The sequence below is a fragment of the Catharus ustulatus genome, chromosome 10 (genome assembly GCF_009819885.2).
Source record: "Catharus ustulatus isolate bCatUst1 chromosome 10, bCatUst1.pri.v2, whole genome shotgun sequence".
NCBI classification, from domain to species: Eukaryota; Metazoa; Chordata; class Aves; order Passeriformes; family Turdidae; genus Catharus; species Catharus ustulatus.
In genome coordinates this window covers 434,477-458,839 of record NC_046230.1, presented here as the reverse complement: position 1 = coordinate 458,839, position 24,363 = coordinate 434,477, and the positions used below count along the sequence as shown (strand labels likewise).

General features: G+C 39.3%; 1 protein-coding gene across 1 annotated transcript in view; it reads left to right on the top strand.

The window, feature by feature from the left end:
• The first annotated feature begins 1,561 nt into the window (after positions 1-1,561).
• Positions 1,562-24,363, top strand: part of CLSTN2 (calsyntenin 2) — a 213,844-nt gene continuing 191,042 nt past the window's right edge. Inside the window, exon 1 of the mRNA XM_033069303.1 lies at positions 1,562-1,680. The gene's annotated coding sequence lies outside the window, so the exon portion shown is untranslated. The remainder of the gene's footprint in view (positions 1,681-24,363) is intronic.

Here is a 24,363-nt window from a genome sequence, read left to right as displayed (position 1 = left end):
CCTGTTGCTTAGTTATTGCAAAAATGGGCAAAACCAACTACTGTGAAGATAAGTATGCTTCCTTCTGAAAGAAGATCTATTGCAACATAGAAATGAACTCAAAGCTCCCAGGTTAGTGCTAGAATATAAAATAATTCAGCTTTAGAAGTATCAGTCTTCCCATGTCCATAGTTTCCTAATGGTCAAACAAAGAAGCAAGAAAGGGAAAAGGATGAACTTCAATTTGCCATAAATATATTTGTATGTTTTTCCCAAATAGACAATGAAAAAAATAATCTGTTAATTACCTACGTTTACCTGTGCCCAGAGCCCTCTCCGTTATCTTGCTACTTTCTTCACAAAGGGAGAAACTTGAATTTCATTGATGTCAGGGGGTTTTACAGATGACAAGGCATGAAAGAGTTTTGGGTTATATCTGAGGATTTTGTTTGGTTTTGTAATTTTTTTTTTTTTTTTAATTTGGTTTCACTTTAAATGTACACTCTCCATCTTTGAGGTGATTTCTGTTAACTCACCAGGTATTTTCCTCAGCATCTGGTTCACACAGCTAAATTATAGGCATAGAAATTACCTTGCATCTGAGTTTGCTGCAAATGGGGTAGATATTCCCTGGTGCAGTGCTCCATCTTGCCAGGGGGAGTACATTCCTCAAATTGGAATTCATTTAGCTGTCACCATTGTATTCCTTATGTAGGAGTTCCAGTGACATAACATTCAGATTGTGCCTGCAGGAAGAAACCTCAATTTATAGGCAGAGAAAATCCAAGCCTCTTTCATTTCTCCCTTCTTTTTTATTTTGTGTCTTCATCCTTTCCAGTCCATAGGAGATAGATGGTGAGAGGGCTGTAAATGGAGACGGTTCAGCAGTAAGACAATCTGGTGATGTGGTGTAGCCTCTCCTTAAAGTATTGGTTTTTTATGGGTTTTTTTTGGTGATCTTTCTGCGTGCTTCAAGACCAGATATCCAAATGTTCAACAGCTGGATTTGAAGGACAGGTTTTTTCAGAAAAAATTCAGATCCCTTGGTTAAATTGTAGAGAAGTACAGACTTTTATCAGTGATTAAAATGTAAGATGTTTGTTTTCTCTACAATGCTCAGAACACAGAAGTAATTGTAGGTATTGTTTCAAAAATACAAAGGGAGAAGGTGACCAAGAGTCGAGCGTTCTCACCCACCATTCTACTTTGTCTTGTCAAGTTTGGTTTCTCTGGTTGCCCTTTCTCTTGCATCAGGGCTTTGCAGCTGAAAGTAATTCCTTCAAAAGTGTCTGAACCTAATTAGGCTAACAGTGGAGAACATTTTGCAAATTGCCTTTTTATTCTGGCATCTTAATTAGAGGGATGTCTGCAAGTGTTGGTTTTCTCATCAGTGCAGTACAATGTGGATGCAATTTTTCTTGTGTATTTGAATGTTTATTGTGGGGTTTCCATTTGTGGCTTTTGAGTAATACCATTAATATTGGAAGTATGGTAAATAATTTCTCTTTATAGATAAACTGAGCTGAATGGATTTGAAACACAAATCAAACTAATTAGGCATGTTTTTTTCTTTTCTAGTGAACAAACACAAACCCTGGATTGAGACGTCGTACCATGGTATCATAACTGAAAACAATGACACTGTGATTTTGGACCCTCCCCTGGTTGCTTTGGATAAAGATGCACCTGTTCCCTTTGCAGGTAGGAATGTACATGAGCAGCAGCCCTTGAGCCTGTGGACCGCATTTTATATTTATTGGCATTTGAAAGGAAGGAATTTCCACTGTAATTTGAAGGACACATGTAAAAGTTGTGTCTGAGTACTCAGGATCTGATTGTTGGCCCACAGATCCTGAAATTAAGTGTTTCCTACACTGGATTTGTTGTGAAGCAGAACAGAATAAAGAGACTAATACAGCAGGCACCCACTATCAATATATTTTTAATGAAAACACAATAATTATACAATTACACTTGAATTTGCTTTTTTAGAAATGAATCATTGCAATTGCCTAAAGTAATAATACATAATTAATTTTGTTGAGCAGTAACAGCCCCTTTTTTCTCTATTCCTGTTCTTCTCCCTGGCTACGGACAAAATGTGTGACAAATATTTAAAGTTGCTCAAATCATATCTTACTGTATAAATATTTTATAACTGTCAAGAGTTGGACAGAAAATTGAATGGAGGTTTTGAACATTTTTGCTCAGGTTGCTGTACAATAGATGTTTTATATACAAGTGTGCATTTGTATTAAGTCTATTTTACCTTTTCTGTCCTGAGTCCCTTAAGCAGAATATGGGACTTTTGCAGGTCAAACAACTTTTCTCTTAAATTCTCTCTTTCATTAAAAATACTTTTTGAAGAAAAGGGAGAATAGTAAAGCTTGATAGCTACTCTGAAGATCCTAAGACAGTGCAGTTGTTAAAAAGATGGTATTGCTTAAGAATCTTCATCTTTCCTAAGGAAAGGAACTAGTAAAGGTGAGTATCTTGGTTCTCAGGGAGTTCTCATGTTCAGGAAGCAGAAGTCCAAGTGCTTGTCCCAAACAGCTTCCTGAAAGAATTGTTATCACTCACTTTTCCCAAAAGCTTACACTGGCATCAGCTCCTACCCTGCCAAACTGGGGCTCCCAAATGGTTTTTATATATTGACCCCCGTTTTAATGTCAATGTTGTTTGTCACTCATGGTGCCCAGTGATTCTTGGCTGCATGAAGATCAATTCCTAGTGAAAAGATGCCCTTGTCATTTTTTTCCTGTTTTCAATTCTTCTATCACAGTGGGTATTTCATCTTAGACTTGGTTCTTTTGCTTGCATTCCCTTAGGATCCTTCCAGGGATGTTCATCACATGCTGTTGTCACTGACACTGCAGTCTCTGCTGACTGGGAATTTGTTAGCCTAATTATTTTCTTCAGCTTTTATTTTGAGAGAATCAACACGTTTTTCATTAAATGTGATTTACTTTTCATGTAGAAAATCATCCTTTGAAATATTGAACTTACACAGACAGACTTGCTTTTGTGATAAAGGTTATGTTAGACAGTTGTTCTAATTTAGCTTCTCCATTTATTGATTCGAAGTATTTATACTGTGAGAAGTATCTACTTCTTACAAAGGTAAATTATTTCTGTGTATTCCCTGATATTAATAGTTCATTTTTTGATAATATTTGGCCTCATGATCTGCAGTCCAAGCATAATATTATAGTACTGATTAAACGGTTCATTCCCTTGAAGAACCTGCATTCCCTATGTTTTTGGAAAAACCACTATACACTTTAAAAAAAACCTCCTGTCTTCTTAAACTGTTGGAGGAACTTACTATTTCAGTTGTGTTTTTTGCTTTAATATCATGTGCTCTTTTTTTTGGTTTTATAATACCATTAATTTATTAAAGTTTTTCATGGAGAATTCAATTTGCATCATATATTTAGTAGGAGAAAACTGAAACAGATACAAGTACAACATAAAAAAATATTCAGTAGCTGTACCTTTAATAGAGTGGTAATGTGAAATATCTTTTATGTCCATATTTTGTTTAAATGTGGAAACTCCAGTTGTGGGATATATCAGTCTTCACCTGCAACAGAGAATCGGAGCTCCAACAGTTCCATTATCATCAGCCTGTTAATATTTTCAGTATTTTGTGCAACTATTGAATAAGAAAAAAATTCTAGTACTTGGAAAGCTCTCTATGTTTGGTTGGTTGGTTAGTTTTTTAATGGGCCCAGATTTAAAGAATATTTCAGGGCAGATTCTGATCTGTGCTGAAATATCTGCTGAGATCTTCTTAAGCAAACTATAGTAAGACTAAATTTCTGTGATTTCTTCCTCTGCAACAACCCCTGAATAGTTTACAGGCAAATTGCTTGTTCTTCCATCAAGATTTCTGTTACCTTGGAGAAATAAACTTTTTTTCAGTAGAACTAATGTGCATTTGACTTTAAAAACATACACATAAAACCTATTGACAAAGGAGCCCCTCCAACAAACCAAAACGAAACCCAAAACTCAAAACAAGAAAGAGAACCCAGCTGCCATGCACCAACGACTGCAGATGGGCAGTTCTGTAGGACCAGAAATGAAGCAGAGCAGAAGGCACAGTGTCAGCTCCCTTCCAGGCTGATGTTCCAGGGCACACCTGTACAGAGACATGGCTGGGTGTTCTGTGAGCTGTGAAATCTTCCTGCTGGTCTTAATGCCTTCCCTTTGAAGTGCTCATCTTCCAGCAGTGAGAGGTTTAAGGAAATTTCAGAACTTACCACTGTGACAGGTCATGGTAGGGGGAATGCCTATTTATTTAATGCATTTATACTAACTTGCACTTACTAATTCTATATTTATATGTTGCTAGTGAGGGTGTAGTTCTTTTGGACATGTGCTTAACTTAGTCCTTGTGTTTGCACCTTACTCCTTGCTGCTTGCCCTGGTGCACAGGTAGTTCATGCATTTCGTATTTTCCACCTGGGCAAATAAGTTTTCACCAGGTAACTGCTTTGTTACTAATCGGAGCTAAGCTATTAAGAGGCATTTGCTATTCAGTGATTCTTATCTTCCCTTAGTGCTTTGATATGTTTTCTGTACCCATTCCCATGATATCATTTTTTTAGTTTAAATATTACTTGTGGCACAGGCCTACTGCAAGCTACACACAGTGTTTTGGTTTTCACTTATGGAAACTCACACTTTTTTCCTAATATCTCTGCCTTTTTTCATCCCCATGGCTATCAAGGTTAAGTTTTCAAACCTGAGTGGTCACAGGAGCAAATTTCTGTAATCTGCACTTTTTTTTACCTCTATCTAATGTTTAACATCAAGGGCGATGACTGGAGAAAAAAGAGTCTTCTGTGCACTTACCTTCCCAACAGGTCTGTGTTTCCAGGAAGAACTAGGAGAGACTAACAGAACTAAATGTACCTGTGAAAATTCTGGCTGTCAAATTTGATCAGCATTTTTCATAACTGGAGCATGAAGAGCATTCATTTTACAAGATTGCAATGAATGGCTTTTGGTGTCTCTTTATCTAATGAATTTATTCTGAGTAACTGAAGTATATGCAAAGTCCTGGTTCCTAAAATTATTGTGGTATAAGCATACCTCACTTTCTCTTTTTATGCAATTATATTTTTTTGTCTCCTGGTTTTGAAGGAAAGCTTGAAAATACCAGTATAACATTGCAAGCGTGAGAAGGTTCAGGATCAGAAGTTTTCCATATTTCATTTTTTCAAGTCCTGGCCCAAAAAAAATTTTCACAGACTGATGTTGAAATACAACAGACCTTAAAAATAACTAAACTCACCATGGCATCCTGGAGCCTTTTGCAGCGTATCAGAGACATTCCTTGACCTTCCTCCCCTCCCCTTGGCCAAAATATACCCCCCAAAAAATAACCCCTACAAAACCCACAGAGAAACTGTAAGCATTGTATACGTGCAAAGTAGACTTAGGTGATTTAGGGACATCCATGAGAGCAATCTCTATTTTAAAAAATCTGATAAAATGTACAACCAAAAGGAGGAATGTAAATTTAATTCAATTTACACCGACTGGCACAGCCATGCAAGTCAGCTCCCTTTCTGGTAGGGAGGCTGGTAACCACTTCTAGGATTTGACTTTCAGGTTTAGGGGTAGTTTGGCTAAAAACAATGTGGGATCTACTGAATCAATTTGTCAGGATTCTGTCCCTCACAAAATGCTGTGAAGTTATGGAAGGATTTTGGAAGAGACATCTATCTCCATTCCAATAACAGCAACTACATTTTCATCAGCAAAGCTGTGCAAAAATAGATCTGAAAGGAACTTCAGGTTGTCATCAGTCCATGCTCCTGCCCAAGGCAGGATCCTTGTCATTCCTGAGCAATAGTTTTCTGTCCTAATCTTACAGATCTGTAGTGGCAGAGATGCAACAGCTTCTCTGGGCGATCTATTACACACTTCACCATGCACCTGGTTTTTGATGAAGCTTGGTCTGAACTATCTGTAGAGTGGTTTTAGTCCATTAGTATTCATCCTATTATACAAAGCAGGACAGATTATTCCCACTCTTTTTGTGCAGAAGCCTTTTATCTTACTCTCTAAAAGCACTGTGAGCGTCCTAAACAGCCTGGTGTGGAGGGGATTTCTGCTGTCCGTGGTGTTTACTGAAGCAGAAAAACAGGAGGTAACATTCAGTGAGGTGATGGATGTTCCCTTCTCATCCTGGAAGAGAAGAGCCAAATTTGTTACTGTACCCCCACTTCTGGGCCGATAGAATTGCATTTGAGTGCCTTGTGTCCCGGCGAGGCTGAGCTGGATAATTGTACCAGGGTGTACCATTACATCTTTAGCTACTTTTATGCTCTTGATAAATTATAGAGAGCCTTTTTTAGCAAGATCAGAGGTCTGGCTCCCCTCAGACAAGTAATCTGTGTCTCAGAAGCAGTTCCAGTTCATGCCTCCTGGGCAGATGGAGTCCCAGTCTCTGATGTATTTTGGCTGTGCTAAAAGCACTGTAAAGAATAAGGAGACAATAAAACCAGCCAAGAAGGATGCCTGAATATTCACTAAACTACAAACTGCAACCACAAACTCTCCAAATCTGCCTTTTTTATTTTAGCAGTTCAGAGGAGTGTGTATTCCCAGTTGCACCACAACAAATCCAGCACTTGTCAGCCCAGTTACTCCCAGGGGCTCAACACTAAATCCCATTTCTCTGCTTCACACTGTGAAACTGTCCAGCCTCCCTGTTTGTTTGTTTGTATTGATAAGCAGTGGCATTAATGACAGCAACTATCCTTTCGGTACATTAAAAATACAAAAGTTATTTTAAAATTGTCATTCTGAATATTATTGTTTCTACTCACTGTCAGCCAGACTTAGAACACAAGACAGTTTAGGATGGCCAGAATTCATTGGTTTTGAGTATTTCTCTGTGAAAATGAGGCAGGATCAAAAAATATGAAGTTCAGGCAAAGCCATGAAGTGCATGAAGTGTTGCAGTTGTTTATAACATTTTTTAAAATTATTTTTAATTTCTAGCTTTAAGTTTATATTAATTGCTATAGCTTAGTTAAGAATATAGCCTTCAAAGGGAAAAAAAGATCTCTTCCTAGTGATCCTATTCTAAGGTAAAATAAAAGATTGGTAATATCTCAGCTAATCCTGGGGATGCTGTTTTTGACTTAAGGGATCATCATCCAGTAAAGAGTGATAAACATGCTCAGGTTTCAGATTTAGACTGCACCAAAAAATCACTCTCACAGTGACCTCTGATAGTCTCAGAAGCTCAGAGATGAGGGGTTTGAGGGCTTTAGGGTTTGGTTATTTTCTGTGATTGCCCTTCTTAGTAATTTTTACAGCTGTGAAAAAACAGTAGGTGACATCAGTGTGTCCAAGACTAAAGGGTCAAGAATTCAGGCTGTTGTGATGGAGCTTTTAGTGGCTGCTGAGGGGTCTTCATTGCAGGAGGAAGGGGCTAGGGAGAAAATGAGAATTACATGCAGGGGCGTGAATGCAGGTTCCACCTGACAGATAAAACCAATAATGAATGGGAACACTGAGATACGTCGTTACACCTAAATATGTTAGATTACTTGAAGCTAGAAAGAAGCAAGGAAAATAACGAACCAATTCCAGTCTGATGATATCCCCTTGGACTTTTAAAAATACTTATGGAAAATAGTGATTTGAGATACATTTGAACTGCTTTTGAGTAGTTTTCTTTATGTACAAGACTTGTTCTTTAGAAAAATAGCCAGAATATTATAGTGGATTGCAACCCTACACAATAGGACAGGGGCAGAATGTGGCATTTTATAATCCTGAAGTGTACTAAATAACCATTTAAGTAAAAAATTTAGTTAAAATAGCTTGTCACTGAAGGTGCCATGAAAATAGTGAGAGTTCTTAAACTTTTGGGCTATTCAGAACATAAGAGATAAAGCTGAGTGGGGAGTACTGGAATTGCTAAGCCTATAGGTCCAAAAATTTGTTGCTGCTGTTATGCTGTGAGGATGGATGTATGTTAATTTTATGTCACAATCCTTTGAAGCTGATGAAGCCTTTCTGTATGAGAGCCATTGCTTATAATTAAAAAATACACTGTGAGCGATGTGCCTGAATCTGCAGCTGAAATATGAAGTAATTTATTTCAATGAACTATAGGTATTAAATTTTTATTTTCAACAAAATATTTTAAAAGCTACAGGAACTATTAATTTTGTTGAGGTACTATTTTAGCAATTTTTTTTTCTGCAATGAAACATTTTAGTGTGGATTAAGACTGTAACTTGCTTTTGCAATGTGATTTTTGCTATTTAGTTAAGAGTACTTTCTACACTTTTTAGACATTCTCTAAAATTAGAGATTGTTCCTCAAGGATTTCAAATTCTGAAAGTCACAGGAAGGATAGCATAGGAAACTTGTCTGTTTGGGGGTAAAAAGGATGAGGAATAGTTTTCTTCTTACGGTTTGAGTGATGCATGGGGGGTTACCTGAGGTCTGAACAGGCTCGTGTATCATGGTAAGTGTGAGCAGCCGAAAAATATAAAACTGTTCTAGTTATCCCTCATAATTCAGGTTGCAGTGGAAATAATAATTGCTTGGATTTTACAATTTCAGGTAGAAATGGACATTTTCTAACATGTATTGATATAAACAAAATTATTTTGAAAATTATGCTAGCAAGCATAACTCCAAGCCATGAAGATTTACAGTGAGCCCGTTGAAGCAAACAAGAATGATACACCCGAGGACATATTCTCTTGTGTAGTTTGATAGTCTTCATTATTTGAATTTGAATTACTCAAGTAGTAACTTGAGATACTCACTTCTGCTCTCCAGTGTGTGTGAACCCAAGAATCCAAAATCTGGACCCATCTGTACTTCCATTGCTGCAATAACATGAGAGAACTTCAGAGGGAGGGCTCAAAGAGCAGTGTGAGGACTCAAAGGAAGGAACAAACTGAGCCAAATAATGCAAATTCTACTTGAATATCTTTCTTCACACTTTTTTTCCATCTGTGGTCCACCCATTAATTCAATTACATCTCTCTCCTTTGTATAAATACTTCCTTTTATCTGTGGGTTCCTGTGTTGTCATCTTTCCAGGTGAATGATGATGAAAATCAAAAAGGACAACTTGCAAAAGCATGCAGCATTCTTTATACAGACTTAGAAAAACAATTTATAATACCAAGAAAGTGTTAGTAATGCAACAAGTGGAATTGGAATATTTGCCACCTAAAAGTTTACTGCAACAAAACTGGCGCTGCAGGATTCCAGCTTGCTTTAAAAATAAAATCAAAAGGCCTTAAAATGTGTTCCTCAGGCTGGAACTACTTGAGTTAGTGTAAAACAGCAGGGACATGTCACTTGCTTGTAATGGTTTCTAAATCTTTAAAACATTTTGAAACCACAGCCGGAATAGATAATTACTTATTCTTTAGAGCTCCTCATGCTTACTGGTCAACAATTCTTTGTGGACAGAATAGATGAGAACCCCCACTTTTCCTTAAGCCTGCTTCTTTCCACTCAACTGGAAAAAAAAAAACAATTCTGGACAAGAACAAACACTCCCAATAGCCTGAAAGTGCTTTTGATCCCTTCGCTTGCTAGGGCCCCCTAAAAAATGCATATAATGCTTCTTTTATGAAGGAAGAAGGGGAAGGAGAATATAAAGAATTCAAACTCTGGACAGGTGGTTTAGGCCATTGATTTTCTGCTCAATTCTCCTGTTTCAGGCTGTGTGAAATTGATCAAACCAATTTGTTCTCCCGACCTGTAGTTTCCTCCACTGTCCTTTTTTCTGTGTGTTTAGATTATAAAAAAACCCTCTCCCAAGTGCTTTTATCTCAGTGACTGTGGAGCACTGAGCATCTCTGAGTGCAGCCCCAGTACAAGGAGGATTTGCTGTTCTCAGCTGTTTTCTGTTCCATAACCATTTATGATACAGGTGATTTTATAGGAGATGTAACAATGACACCAGACTGGCACGTAGCAATTTTGTTCAGTAATTTGGAAACAACGCCTCCATTTATAAATGAAGTCCAGTGCTTCTGAATTAAATGGACCAAGTCTTTTTATTGTTTTAAATGTTGTCCGATGTCAGGCTGACTCTTGTTTCTCAGACTGAATGGAAGTGTAAAAAGGACACTGGAGGCAATATTAGGTTTTTTTTTTTGGTTTGCTGCCTCCGTCGTGGTGGGGGTGGACGTAAACATAGTAGAGTTCAGAATGTTTTGAGAAAACTATATACCATTTGTGTTAGGTTTTTGCAGTATCACACACTCTGCCAACTTTCAGGCTCAGAGACTCTGCTCCTTCCCTGGGGGCCAACACTGGAGCTGCCCAGCTAATTGGCTCAGGCCAGGTTAATTAAGGAGAACATGCTGGGCTGATGAAGACAGGCACCCAATCCCATCCAGAGCTCCAGTCATCTCCTGGGTGCTGTGATCCTTTCCTTGGAGGTCCCACTCTGGGATTCTTGCTCCCTGCCTCCCTCCAATGTCCTGTGTCAGTCTCAAGGATTTCATTGATTTGTCACCCCCTTCCATAGCCCTGAGTCTGAGACATTCTGTGCTTACTGAAAATCCAGGAGGGTGTGAACAGACAGTGTGGGCAGGTATGAAGTACAGACCGATGTGTTACAGGCATTTATGATGCACTGTACTGTAAAACTTGTGTGGTAATAGCAACTTTTGGGCACAATTAACCAGCGTCTGTACTTTGCATCTACGCAAACACTTGCCTTACACTGTTGCCTTACACAGGCCAGTTTCCCTCACTTACAGCACTTGTTTGAAGTTTAGAAAATTATACAAAGATTGAGAGAAAAAGAACTTGTTCTTGGAAGTGATTGATTTTTTAGTTACTTCATTGACTGTGACTCCAGTTAGTTGGTGTGCAATTATCATGGTGATATAAACAGACTGCAAAACAGACCTACATTACCTTTTAAAATTTCATTTTAAAATTTATGATTTTTTCTTGTTTTTTTTAAAACCATGATGTACTCTAACTTAGTTGCCCTTTATATAAATGTTAAAAGAACAGGAAAATAATTTGGATTAATAAGTGAGAGCGATTGCCAACCTGTTCTAGGAATTCGTGTCTATAAAAAACTGTATTTATATTTCAATAATTTCCTTTTAAAATTTTTAACTAATTAAATTTAAATTTCGTTCAAGCATTTAAAATTACAGTAAATTCACGAATACAAGCCGCACTGAGTATAAGCCGCATCTCTGGGTGTTGGCAAATATTTCGTTCTTTGTCCATAAATAAGCCGCACCTGAATATAAGCCGCTCTGTTGTTCACAGCAAGGACCCGCGTGCAACAAAGTTACCAAATAGTAACAGAACTGCGGCATGGCGGGGGGGTTACTGGCTCAGCTAAGGCTGTGCAGGCTCGGCCCGGTAGGGGCTGCTGACAGGGCCAGGTGGCCCAGCTCGGTGGGGCCACTCAGGGCTGGCCGCCGCCTCTGGGCTTGCTCGCCCCGGCCCCGCTCCCGCCGTGGCGCCAGCCGGGCACGGAGCGCACACCCCGCTCACGCCACGGCGCCAGCCGGGCACGGAGAGCGCGCCCCGCTCACGCCGTGACGCCGGCCGGGCACGGAGCACCCCATGCTCCCTTCACGGCGGCGGACGGTGGGGGCAGAGCCCCACCCCTCCTCCCTGAGCTGCAGCAATGGCGGCGCGGGGCCCCTCCCTCCTCCCTGAGCCACGGCAATGGCGGTGCGGGGCCCCCCTGTCTCTCCCCCGGGCTGTGGCAGAGGAGGGAAGGAGAGAGCTCTCCTGCCTCTCTCCCCACCCCCCCGTGCTGCCTGCAGGGAGCCAGGTTCCACCCGCGGTGCAACAGAGTAACAATTTGTAACAATTGCGAAATGCTGGCTTTTACTGGCAGGTGCTTGGCTCGGCGCCCTGGCTGGCACTTCTGGGGTTGTAAATGTCAGAAAATTATTCACATATTAGCCACCCCCGAGTATTAGCCGCACTTCCGGGTTTCCACCAAAATTTTGGTCAAATTGCTGCGGCTTGTATTCATTAAATTACTGTAACTCAGTCCTGTCGCATGACAAAGCAACTTAAGTAACTGTGATTCTGTGGCTGTGGATGTAATAACCACAACATGCCGGGCCTAGTGTGTTTGTTGTTGCTGAAAAGTTTTCAAGTCAGGTGGGTCCCTTTTTAACCAGTTGCTCAAAAAAAATTCTGAAAGGTTCATTGGTACTCAATTGATTTGTTAGTGCCTATGACAGATTTAATAGATATTTCTGACAAGACTCCTGCTCCTTTCTACTTCCTGCCTTGGAGAGCTTCCAGGTGTGCTAATGAAAAAAGTCATGAATGAAGGCAGCAACAACGAGCGTTGTATGTGGTGTAGAATCCAGAGTACAGAAATGAAATTCAATATAGCACTGTAATTAATAGGCATGCTACAATTGAAAGGATGACAGCCATTTAACCTCAGCTTTTAGATGCTTTTGGACTAGAATACATTATTTAGGACAGCAAAGCTTCTACATCCCCACTGGCAGTTTCCCTGGAGCTGGGATCTGTGTTTCTGCATGGCCTCTTCTCCCAGGGCTTCATCTCTGCAGCACTTCACTAAAACTGGACAGAGCAAAGGGCAAAATTCTGCAGCTCTGTTGGCTCAGATGGATGTTTGCCCATTTCTGCTTCAGTCTGTCCTTGTGTGTGCGAACTGGCTGCTGTGTGGCAGCTGCGTGCTAGAACAGCAGCATGAAAGGCAGTGGGAATCATGTGCAGTGAAAGAGAAATCGTACAATGAAAGAGAAATCATGTGCAATGAAAAGTCCCATACGCTTTGTATAAAATTTTTGATTAAAAAGTGCTTCCTTGAATGGAATTTGCCCCAGTTGTTGCCATCTGTTAGTTTTTCAGTGCACTTTACAAAACACAACTGTGCTGATTTCAGTCCATGTCTCTGGGGGTGCTGCTATAGGATGTGCCACATATGGCAGATTATCAGTGACACAGCAGGAGCCAAGGGCTGCTGGGTGTGGGGCTGAGCTGATGGACTGAAAACAAAACAGTCCTTTGCTTTAATTTGCAAGATTGAAGTAGAAGGCCCTGCCTACTGTTTACTGCAAAGTGCTTTTCTATGCTACATGTGAAAGCACAGCAGAAAAATCACAACTTTCTTCTGAGTCTCCACATTGTTTATTTGCTTGGTATGGTTTTACATGCAACGAAAAGTTAATTTGGTTAGAACTTTTCTTGCCAATGACCGTGGATTTGTTGAGCAGAATTACATGTAGAAGTATTCCCCCTTTGCAGATTGATTTTTAGTTTTTCATTTTAATGTCATGGTATCTTCATGGATCACTAGAGGGATGAACACTTCCACATGTGTCTGTCCTGATGCTGTGACTACAGGTCTAGAGGTGGTGACCTGATTTCCTGAGAGGTGAAAAACAGAAAGCAGCACAGTTTCTCAGAACAGGAAGAGAATTTTTGGAGTAAAAAACTCCAAAAAACCAACCAACCAAACAAACAAACAAAAACACCCAAAAAACCCAAACCAGAAAACCCCCTACAAACAATCAAACGAAACAACTCAGAAAATGTATTTAATGTATTTAAATGTATTAAATAAACCCTGAAGTGAGAAAGCTATAGACCATCCTAAAATGCGTTGCTAATTCTTTTGCCATGTCTTAAGCTGCCTCAGCACATGAAGGTTTGCTGAGGTTTGATATAACACTGGAGGAGGGGCACTGGATAAACGGGTGAGGCATCTGGAACCACAGGCTGGGTGTATTTGGGGTTTTCAGCAAGCACTTTCTGGAAGGACAACACTGCCATGGTACAGCTAAGGTAGTGCTTAAATTTGCATTGTCATTAAACTTAATCTGAATTTTCAGTAACATTTTGCCCATAGTGCAATTTCTGCATGAATTGGTCTGTGACCCAGAATAAGGGACTGAAGTACAGCTACTTTGCTTAAATAACATACATTGTTTAAAATAGCATACAGCTTCCTAGGAGTTTTTGAAATTGCTGTACTGAAGCTGAAGTTAGTTCCCACACTCAGCCTTGAAACTGGCTCTGAATTGTAGGAGATACTGACTTATGTTCAGATTTCAAGTTTAAATCATACATAAATAACATAAAATATTTATTAGTTAATTCTGGGATACTTTTATTATGAAAATGTGAGATTTTGAACTCTGTTCCTATGACAAAGATGAGAACATCCAAACATCAGAAGTGGATGTAGATTTTAAAAAGTTCGGCTTTGAATGAAAGAAGAGAAAGCTGAGTCATTGCTTCCTAAAATTAATGGGAGGTAATTTAAAGTGTTGAAATAGGCTGTCTTGATGTTGGCTTAGAATTAACTTTGGAGATTGATAAGTTAGTAGATAAACTCTTGGAAACAGAAGCCCGAATACACAGAAGGAGAGACATGCTGAGCATTTCAGGTAGTTCTGTGATTGCTACAGTCATAATATTTATTCAGAGTTTGTCTTCATCTCGAGAAATGTTCAGACTCAACAGTATTTTTCATATGAAGAAGGAACTGCTATTTTTCCCTGTAATGTATTGAAAACTGTTGGGTTTGTGATATTGCACTGTGGCTTTCTGCTTTCTGAGTGCATCAAAGCTGCTCGCATTGTGCTGGCTCTTTAGTTGCCACTTGAGTAAAACCAGGCTTTTTAGGAGGTTTGCATCGGTCAGAATTGATAAATTTTTTATCAGGCAACCAAAAAAAGTAACTTAGCTCACTTCAGGAGGGTGCACAGAGCACAGAACTAGGGCACAGGAATTAATATTTCAGTGTTCTCCACTTAAGCCACTATATGCTGTTTTGCTGATGACAATGGAAACAACTGAGGAAAGGAGGGACAGGAGCCCCTTTCTTCCATTAGTCGCCAGCAAATACCTGAATTGACTGAGAGCTGGTGTTTCCACCTCACCTGGCAGCCAGTTTTCCCATATACTCAGTTTATTTTGTTCTTATTTAATAATTACAAATTCATATCATTCTTCTTTCAGCCAGGGTATGTATCTGTAATTGTTCTTAGAAGGAATTAGAGCCTAGAGGACTTCAGAATCAAAATTTGATTCTTTCATCTGACACATAATTTGGGCAGTCACTTAAGAAGTGCCCAAGTTGATTACTATTCATCATTTGGTGTCCATCAATATCAGTGGAGGAATCTGTTTAAATAAGTGGCTGTTATCAATAGAATTGCTGCTGTTCATGTTCCCTGTACAGCCCTGATGATGGTAATGTATGTAATCCTTCCTCTTTCATATTCCAACATTCTTTTGAACTTTTTCTGCCTCGCATTTCCTTTTGGTTTGGAAGGGTGGCTTTTCCCATTTTCCAAAAGCATGCTTGCTTCAGTTTTGGGGCCTTGTCCAAACTAGTCGAAGTACGGGATGCATGTCTGTGTATATTCATCTCCTTGAAGGAAAACTTCTTAACAACTTAAAATCCTCAGAGTGTTTAATTTTATTTACTGTGGACATTCAAAGGATGTAGGTCAGTCCTGAGAGGGAGCTGTTTGCCTCTCATGGCTTATTGCAATTCTTCAGTTGTCTTACTTCATAGGCATTTATTTTAGATTTCTTGCTATTCTGTTTATCACCGGCTGTACTTGAAATAGAACTTAAAACCACAGTTCACATCTGCTGTTGTCTCTCAAATTATTCCAGATAATCAATGCATTAGGTCAAGAAAATGCAACCTGCAGTGTTCCATGTGCGGGGCCTGAGCCCTTCCTGCAGGGGACAGAGAATTCTCAGCTATTCATTATTTGTGCGCTTCAGCAGAGATGTCCAAGAGGTTATACACGAAGGCTTTATCTATTTCTGTCTGTTTCTAAGTGGGCTTAATCATAGGCAATGGAAATACCATTTTAATGTAGTTTCTAGGCTTTTAAAGTTAAGTGGAGGATGCCTTTTCTGCTGTACCACAAAGAAATCTGTGTATTTTATGGTCTGGTTCCTGTCTTTTCTATTTCTCTTGCCAACAGTACTGCAATTGTCATGGGATTTCTGATCTAATAATGATCTCATGACTGACATTAGAATCTTTGACTTGCACTGACACACACCTGAAGAGGATTACTTGTGTCAGGGCTGCACCTATTGGCAGTTTCTGCTTTCTGCTGCTTCCTTTTTCTGAATGTTTTTCAGAAAGCTTTTCATGAGGACACTCTATTTATTCTTGGCATTGGAATAGTCCAGAGGCCATTTGTGCACTTAATAGATTAGCTCTGGTTTATTAAGAAAATGGACACGATCAGTTTGAAATGATTAGTCAGATTTTCATCTACAAGGAGTTATCACTGCTCTGCTAAAAGACTGAAGGCAGTATGAGTCTGGCCCAATAAGACACACATGGGTCTGGCCCAACAATTTTTTCTCATTTAGTCTCCCTTTTGAAGGTATTTCTGATAGCCAGAAAATTATTTAGTGATTTCATATTTACTATATAATTGACAAGAATAATAGGCTACATTCTGTGATGTCAGTGAATCCTTTTTTTTTTCAGAGACAAGGGTAGGAAATGTGTATTTTTTAATTTATTCTTGTTAATCTGATTGCTTGAAAGAGTGGACAGCTGCAATAGCTCAGTTCTAGGGCTGATTTCAATAATGTGTCTCTTGGTTTCCAAGGGGAAGCAATTGCTTCCTTGATAAATAAAACAGTTTCCATGTTTTCAACGCTAATGAGGAAAACCCAATAATGATAAAATATGTCAGTGTTCATTTTTGCTCTGTGTGAAGTGTGTGACACATAGTACTGTTTGGGGAAAACTGACCATCCACCTGCTACTGAGAAATAGAAACAGCCAAGAATTCCCAAAACCTTCCCTCCCTCTCTGGTTTTCTTGGAATAGTACTGCATCTTTTATTTCATTATTATGGCCATGTTATTGCAGCAAATAAATGACTGTTAGATCTGCAAATATCAAAAGTGTAATGGATTTAAAATTATACATACAGAATTAAATATTAAAGAGCTATTTGAACCCACTGCTCTGTTAATGATGACTCAAGTGCTGGATCTACTTTTCGTATCTTTAAGTGAAATGCTGACAGCAGTTCCTTGGCTTTTTTCCCAGTCTCCCCTGTAAAAATGCTGTATTTCAAGCACATAACCTTCTTCCTGTGCTCAGCAATTAGGGACTAACCTTCCTGATGGACCTTATCTTCCTAATTTCTAGCCCTTGAAGAATTGAATAATTGGCAAATTGACTATCAAACAAAATCCAGTTACCTATAAAGCAAAATGAATCAACTGCTGCAGGAAAAGCAGCCAATCTTTATCACTGCCAGGAGAGCAGGATCTTCAGTGTGGCTGAAAATGAGCAAAAATAACAGTAAAAGAGAAACAACCTTTTTTTTTTTCCCACTCTGTGTCTTCTTCTCATTACTAATTACCAATTCTAAGTGTGCAACCATCTGCCACAGCCAGCAGTAATATCCAAGAAAGTCTGAGCTGGGATTTGCATCAGGATGAGTGGCAGCCGCAGGGCATGCAAATTTTGGGCACTGTAAATGAAATAGTTCTCCTGGTTTGGAAGTTCATTGTTCACTACAAACCAGTATTTAAATGCTTTGCTGAGCCCTCTGGGGCAGACAGGGACAGAGTTCCCAGCTCTTCCAAAGACTCAACTTGTACAAGAAATCCATTTGCACATCTATTGTCCTCGAAGACACATGGGCCTGAAATTTTCAGAAGAGGTAAATGCTCTTCCCTGCTGCTAAAAATTTACCCATATGCTGAGGAATTGCTTTGGATATAAGCTCCAAGACTACAGTCCCAAAGTACCTAAGGGAATGAGAACAAATTCCAAGTTATGAAAATTGAGGAGGAACAAGAGAAGAAGGTTCTGTAGAGCAGGTGTTTTCACAGATTTTTGAAGGGGATGGGGTAGTGAAACTGCTGTTTTGGTTTTTTTTTCCTTTTACAAATATCTTCTTGTAGACCTATGGATCAGCTGTGAAGGATTACTCAAGAGTCAAATAGTCCTTTACATATATCCTGGGATGGTTCTGTGGAAGTTTGACTCGTGTTAGGGAATCAATAGCTGTAAATTTAAGAAGCATCTCTCTTACATCCCTAAAGAAACTATGGTTTTACAGAGTGAATGCCATACCAGTTCTTGTTCTTTCTATTGGATTCTTCTTGGTGCTGACACCAGCTGTTAATGATGTTTGGTTGCTTTGTTGGTGGTGGTGGTGATGACCCTTCTACCAATCCAAAAGGCAGTGGAAGTGCTGGAAGTGCTGCCCTCTTAGCTCTCAGACTGAGAACCTCCTTAGTCCTTGGGTAGGGAAGACAAGCAGGATTTTACTGGAGAGCAGAGATTTGTGCCCATGGGCACTCAAGGAGGCAGCAATAAATCAGTGCAGGGAGGGGAATTGTCCCAAGGGAGGAAATCATCACATCAAAGGGCAGCAGCCTCTGCTGATGGGCAGCTGCTGCTTTCAGCTTCTTCTCTCTTTAAACTCTTAAAAAGCTTCAGTGTTCCCTTTTATGATGAAAAGATCCCTGAGTTCCTCATACCGTATTTTTTAATTTCCTTCAACAGTCCTGTGAACTTGGATGTGAATCTGTAATATCCAGGGTGCTTTCTATTCTTCTGACTGCTTCACATAACCTATTTCCATTAGCTATTGTATCATTTCTGCCTGAACATAGAGCCACTTATTTGGTTTGTAATGTTCTTTATCTCCCTTAGTTTTCATAAGTATAAAATATTTCCCCAAGTATTATGAAAAGATTAAAATTCAATTCGACTGCTGAATTATGCATGGTTTTCAATTTGGCAATACTCTAAGAATTTTTTGTTTCCCAGCTTTTTAGTGTTATGAGAAAATATCTACTATCAAATGTATCTTTAATAGATATTTCCTGGTATTAGATGATACAGTTGACATTTAAACCATTCTACAAAGATGGCTAAATATTTAATTTTGCAATTCATAGCGGCCAATCTTTTTGATAAATGGAATGTTTCTATTTATGGCTACGATTTGAGGGGAGCAAGCAAGCAAATTACTTCCAGAGGGGAGGAAAATCAGTTCAGTTAATTATTTTACTTAAATGTGCATGACAGTATCTATCAAGTTGCCAACATAGGAGAATATGCATCAGCAGAATAAACCCTGAAAAGCATTAATCAAAATTCAGTATGATTAGCATTCTTAATTTGAATAAGGAGTAGGATACTGAAGATATTCAATGCTGCTGGAAAAAAGTAAATAATGGATAATAGTAAAAGCCTTAAAACAGAGGAGAAGCTTTAAACACCCAGAGTTTTGCTCTACCCTATTTTATCTTTCAGTGCCTGAGTTCAAATTGCAGATATTTTCTATCTCAGCTCCATTGTAGGTGGGTCTTTCTTTTTTTAATATTCATGTAGATATATAAATGAATGCTCAGAACATATTGGACTCACTTTGCTGAAATTAAAATATACCAAAGTTTAAGATGCTGATTTCTTTGCTTTTATACTTAGATTTTTGTAGTTCTTTACCTGTAGACCTCTCAGGGGTTGGCAAGGTGAGGTTCCTTATTTCTTCAAAGGTACCGAGGAGAATTCTTTAAACATACCACTTTTCTTTCTCTTTTGTTTTGAAGCGACATTTACACACAGCCAATAAACTTTGTACCTTTGTATAATCTTGTGTAATCTTACCTTGACTGTCTCAGGCATGCAAAGAATCAAGTGAATTTTACTTACTTAAACTTGGTTCTTTAGGTACTCTCTGCATTAGCTCTTTACATACCTATTTGCTTAAAATACTTCCAGGAAAATTTAAATGTATGCATTTATTCTTGCTAGAAATTTGACAGAGCAAATTTTATTGACTTTATTGGTTCATAATTTTAGCTTTATGTATGGAATTTGTGAAGCAATGCAGATGGATTTACAACTAAACACATTCATCCTCATTAAATGTATAACTGAGGTCCGTAACGCTAGGATATTTCTGAACATTCATATAAATTCTTTCATTAAGTAATCAATAGAATTGAGTATTTGTACATAAACCATATGGATGAGAGATGTCAGAAAGTAATAGGGTTTATAAATCCATTTTTCCAGTTCTCAGAGTATTAAGTGCCGCAATACAAAATAAAGGTATATGATTGTGTATCTGTTTAAGAACTGTTAGCTGTAATATTAATACACTCTTGACACGTTTTAGTAATGCAGAAATAATTTTTTGATTATTGAGTTTAGTTAGAAACTTGCAGGTTTTGACCTATTATTGGTGACTTTATATCATACCTAATAAAAATACTTTTAATCAAAATCAACTCCTTTATACTTGTACAAAAATAATTTTTCCCTTTTGTATTAAATGAAGGTTTCCTTTTGTAATTGTTTTGTTGTCTAAAGGTCTAAAACATTGAATTAAAATGTTTAGTGTTGCAGTTCAATCAAAAATACACAGGTTGCAAAGGATTTCATAGTTGGCCACAAATGACTCGGTTATAAAATAATCAGTTGCAGTAATCTGTGAAAATGATACTTTGTTGTTATTGGGAAAGAAAATCCAATTCCAAATTTTATACAGTTCTTTCAGAGTTAATGTTTTTCGACAGCTACATAAATTAGGAATTACTCAGCTGCTTAAGTTGCAAGCAAATGCCAGTACATAAAAATACTCCTTTAAACTTGTCTCTGAAATGAATTTGTGGGATGGAAAAGTAATGAAGTCAAAAGCAGGTGAGACGATTGTTATCAGGACTGTTGTGTTATTGCTATCACGAGGTTTTATTGAGGGATACATCTTCCCACAAACAGTTCTGGGAGTGCAGTGAATTGTTCACAGAAGTGGCAAAGGTTCTCCTTTGTTGCGCATCTCTTGGGTGACACTTGGCTGAAATATCAACGTGCCCAAAGGAAACAGATTCCAGCATGCTCAGATTTGTACTCAGGGAAGTCTTTTTGTAAAGACAGGCAAATACAACCAATCAAGCATTCCTGATTCCATCAATCTCATTCAATTACCAGGAATTGAATTGAGAGGAGTGTACAGAACACGACCTGGAGGTACAAGCAACGTGTTGAAATTGCCATTGGACTTGAATCTCAGGGATAACTTTGCTCCTTCTTTCCATGCAACTGTGTATAACTTTCATGTGCCTGAAAATTAACTCTGATTTCAAGATAATAAATTATCAAGTACCTGTGCTGCACCTCATGTAGACCAGTGGTTCCACTGGCTGAACCTTCCTTGGCCCTATCCTTGCCTGTTATTAGATGATCTTAGGCCAAGATGAAGTCCCTTGGTAGCTGTTCAAAGGGTCTTTAAATTAATTAAATGTGGCTTGGCTCGTAGGATCAAATCGTCTCACTTTTGACTCTCTTCAAATAAATTTCACAAAGAAGATATAACATAGAAAGACTGCTTTTATTAATTGGATTTTACAGCTATTGCACCTTTCCTTGTGTGTGCAAGCAGAGGGATTCCTGACTTCTTGCTATGCCCATTATTTATTAGCAGCTCTTTTCACACACACACAGCCATGCTACACTGTAGGAGGCAGAGGCAGAGATCCTAAGGAGGGACCTTAGAAGGAATTTGGGTTACTTGATCTCTTGAAGAGGGGACTGCTGGAGCAAAGGAGTTTTCAGGTGCATGAAAGGGCTGATAAGAAGAAGGTAGGAATATGCTTTCTCTGCTTACCAGGACTAGAACAAAGAGCAGTACTTTGAAATTGCAGCAAAAGAACTTCTGATCCATTGCTATTTATTTTTATTTTATGAGATCCCATGATGTGCTAATGATCATTAACTATTAGACATGGGGAATTAGGAACTTTAGGCATTTCTATCATCAGAAACTTCTAAATAGATGTTGAAAAATGTTTGGGTTAGAAATATATTTGGTAACAGACACAATTGGAATAAATAATTCCTTATTACCCCTTCCAGCAAGCTGCTGGTTATTTTATAAAGCATTTGAAATCCACCCTATTACAGGGTTAAAAATCATATGTCACGGGGACTCTCCAGTGTGGTGTCAAGCAATGCAGTTTCCATGACAAAAATAGAAATTGCAGTCTGAAGTCTCGCTGTTTTAACAAGGTTTTTTTTCATGGAAAACATTGTCAGTATGTCACAAGAAATGGCAAAAAAAAAAAAAAATAAAATAAAATAAAAAAAAATACTGCATCCTTCTCAGTTTTGTTTCCAGTTTACCAGATGACACACAGCCAAAAATATACAGCATTAAGAAAGACTGTTTTGATACTTTAACATCTAATTGATTGTCCTTAAGATGGATACTATTCTTCTGTTTCAGAACTTCATGTCATTAATGTCTCCATCTACACTGTTTTTCTCTGGTGGGTAATCTAATTTTAATGTAACTGTCTTCTGTTTTGTTTGTTGTGTTGGTCTCATTTTGTCATTCTGTAAGAGGAGCTGTTAATCTGTATTTTTGAAGAGCCCATATTTTAAAGACACACTGCCCAGAATACTTCAACCAAATAAAAATGTACAGTGATTTCACGAATACAAGCCGCACTGAGTATAAGCCGCATCTCTGGGTGTTGGCAAATATTTTGTTTTTTTTCCATAAATAAGCCGCACCTGAATATAAGCCGCTCTGTCATTCGCAGCGAGGACCCGCGTGCAACAAAGTTGCCAAATAGTAACGGAACCGCAGCAGGGCGGGGGGTTTACTGGCTCGGCTCGGGCTGTGCAGGCTCGGCCCGCTAGGGGCTGCTGACGGGGCCAGGTGGCCCAGCTCGGTGGGGCCACTCAGTGGAGCCTCTCAGGGCTGGCCGCCGCCTCTGGGGTCGCTTGCCCCGGCCCACTCCCGCCGCAGTGGCGGCGGCCGGGCGCGGAGCTTGCCTCGCTCTCGCCACGGTGGCGGCGGGCGAACATGGGGCACGGCCCGCTCTTGCCGCGGTGGCGGCGGGCGAACACGGGGCGTGGCCCGCTCTTGCCGCGGTGGCGGAGAGCGGGGGCGGAGCCCCCCCCCTCCTCCCTGAGCCGTGGGGATGTCAGCACAGCCTCTCCCCAGCCTGAAGTAGGGAACTCCCCTCCCCCCCTCCCTCCCTCCCCCCATGCTGCTGGCGCTGTGCTGGCCCCACCCGCCACGCAACACAGTATCCAATTTGTAACAGTCACAAAATCCTGGGTTTTACTGGCAGGCGCTTGGCTTGGCACCCTGGCTGGCACTTCTGGGGTTGTAAATGTCAGAAAATTATTCACATATTAGCCGCTCCTGAATATTGGCCGCATTTCCGGTTTGAGAACAAAATCTAAGTCAAAATGGTGCGGCTTGTATTCGTGAAATTACTGTATATAGGAAAGAAAAGCTACATCAGGTCTTTTCTTTGCAACTTTAAAGTTAGTATCTCTTAACCTGCACAAGCATATTCAGTAACACAGTACATACCTTAAACATTAAATTTTGCTTAGGTTTTCCAAAACTAAATATTGTGCTTACAGGTATTTTACTGTTAATTCCCTGATAGTAAAACTATGACTGGTGAGTGCTCTGTGCTCTAGGTGCAAAGGATGCCCCCAAATTCTTGAGTGTGACTGAGATACAGTTTTCTCTGGTATCTTTGGATCATTCTCTAGTATAGTCAGTTAAATCTGTTGAGGTCTTTAAATATGCGAAAGGTCTGGAGTTTATCAGTATTCAGAGAGAGGCTTCTGACAGTAGAAATCTTTGGTGTGCTCTTGGTGCCCTGTATAACTGAGCACATCAACTTCACTAGGCTTATTTTTCAAGTGTCCGAATCTTTAAATGTCTTCATTTGTAGGCCTTCCAGAGTGAGAACAGCTTGGTATCCTATTTGAAAGGTGCTGTATTTGCTGCTGGTCCACGGGGTCTCCACATGTTGATTAGGACGAGTTTTTTCTGAGGGTAGAATGATGGTTGTCTGCCAAAGGATGCACTGGGTTATAGTACTGGATGTGCTATAAGCACTTCAGCTTGACAAGTCAATTGATGATTGGCATTTATTCTGCAAAGGTTTTTTTTTTCCTTTTCTTTTTATGTGATGGAGAATGATGCTCCATGCAAAAGCAAGAATTTCTGCCAATAGCACAGAACTCAGCCTGACATCAGGCATCTATACGTCTGCCTGAATTCTGATTTACTCTTACATTTTCTCTCTTAATTTGAGCAGGGATTGCAGTATAGTTACCTCTTGCCCTGGTGACAAAAAGTGTCCATCATTTGATGACAAAATGGATTGCATTTGCAGCTCCTGCTCTGAGAAGCAGTCAGGAAATGAGAGAGTGTGGCAGGAATGTCCAGCCACACATACATGGAAATTTTGATCTCTCTGTACAGTCTCAGCTTGCATTTCAGTCAGCTCTTTTGAAAACTGGTAGTTGTTGAGGGCTGAGGGTTTTTTTTTTTCCAGGCACAAATAAATTTT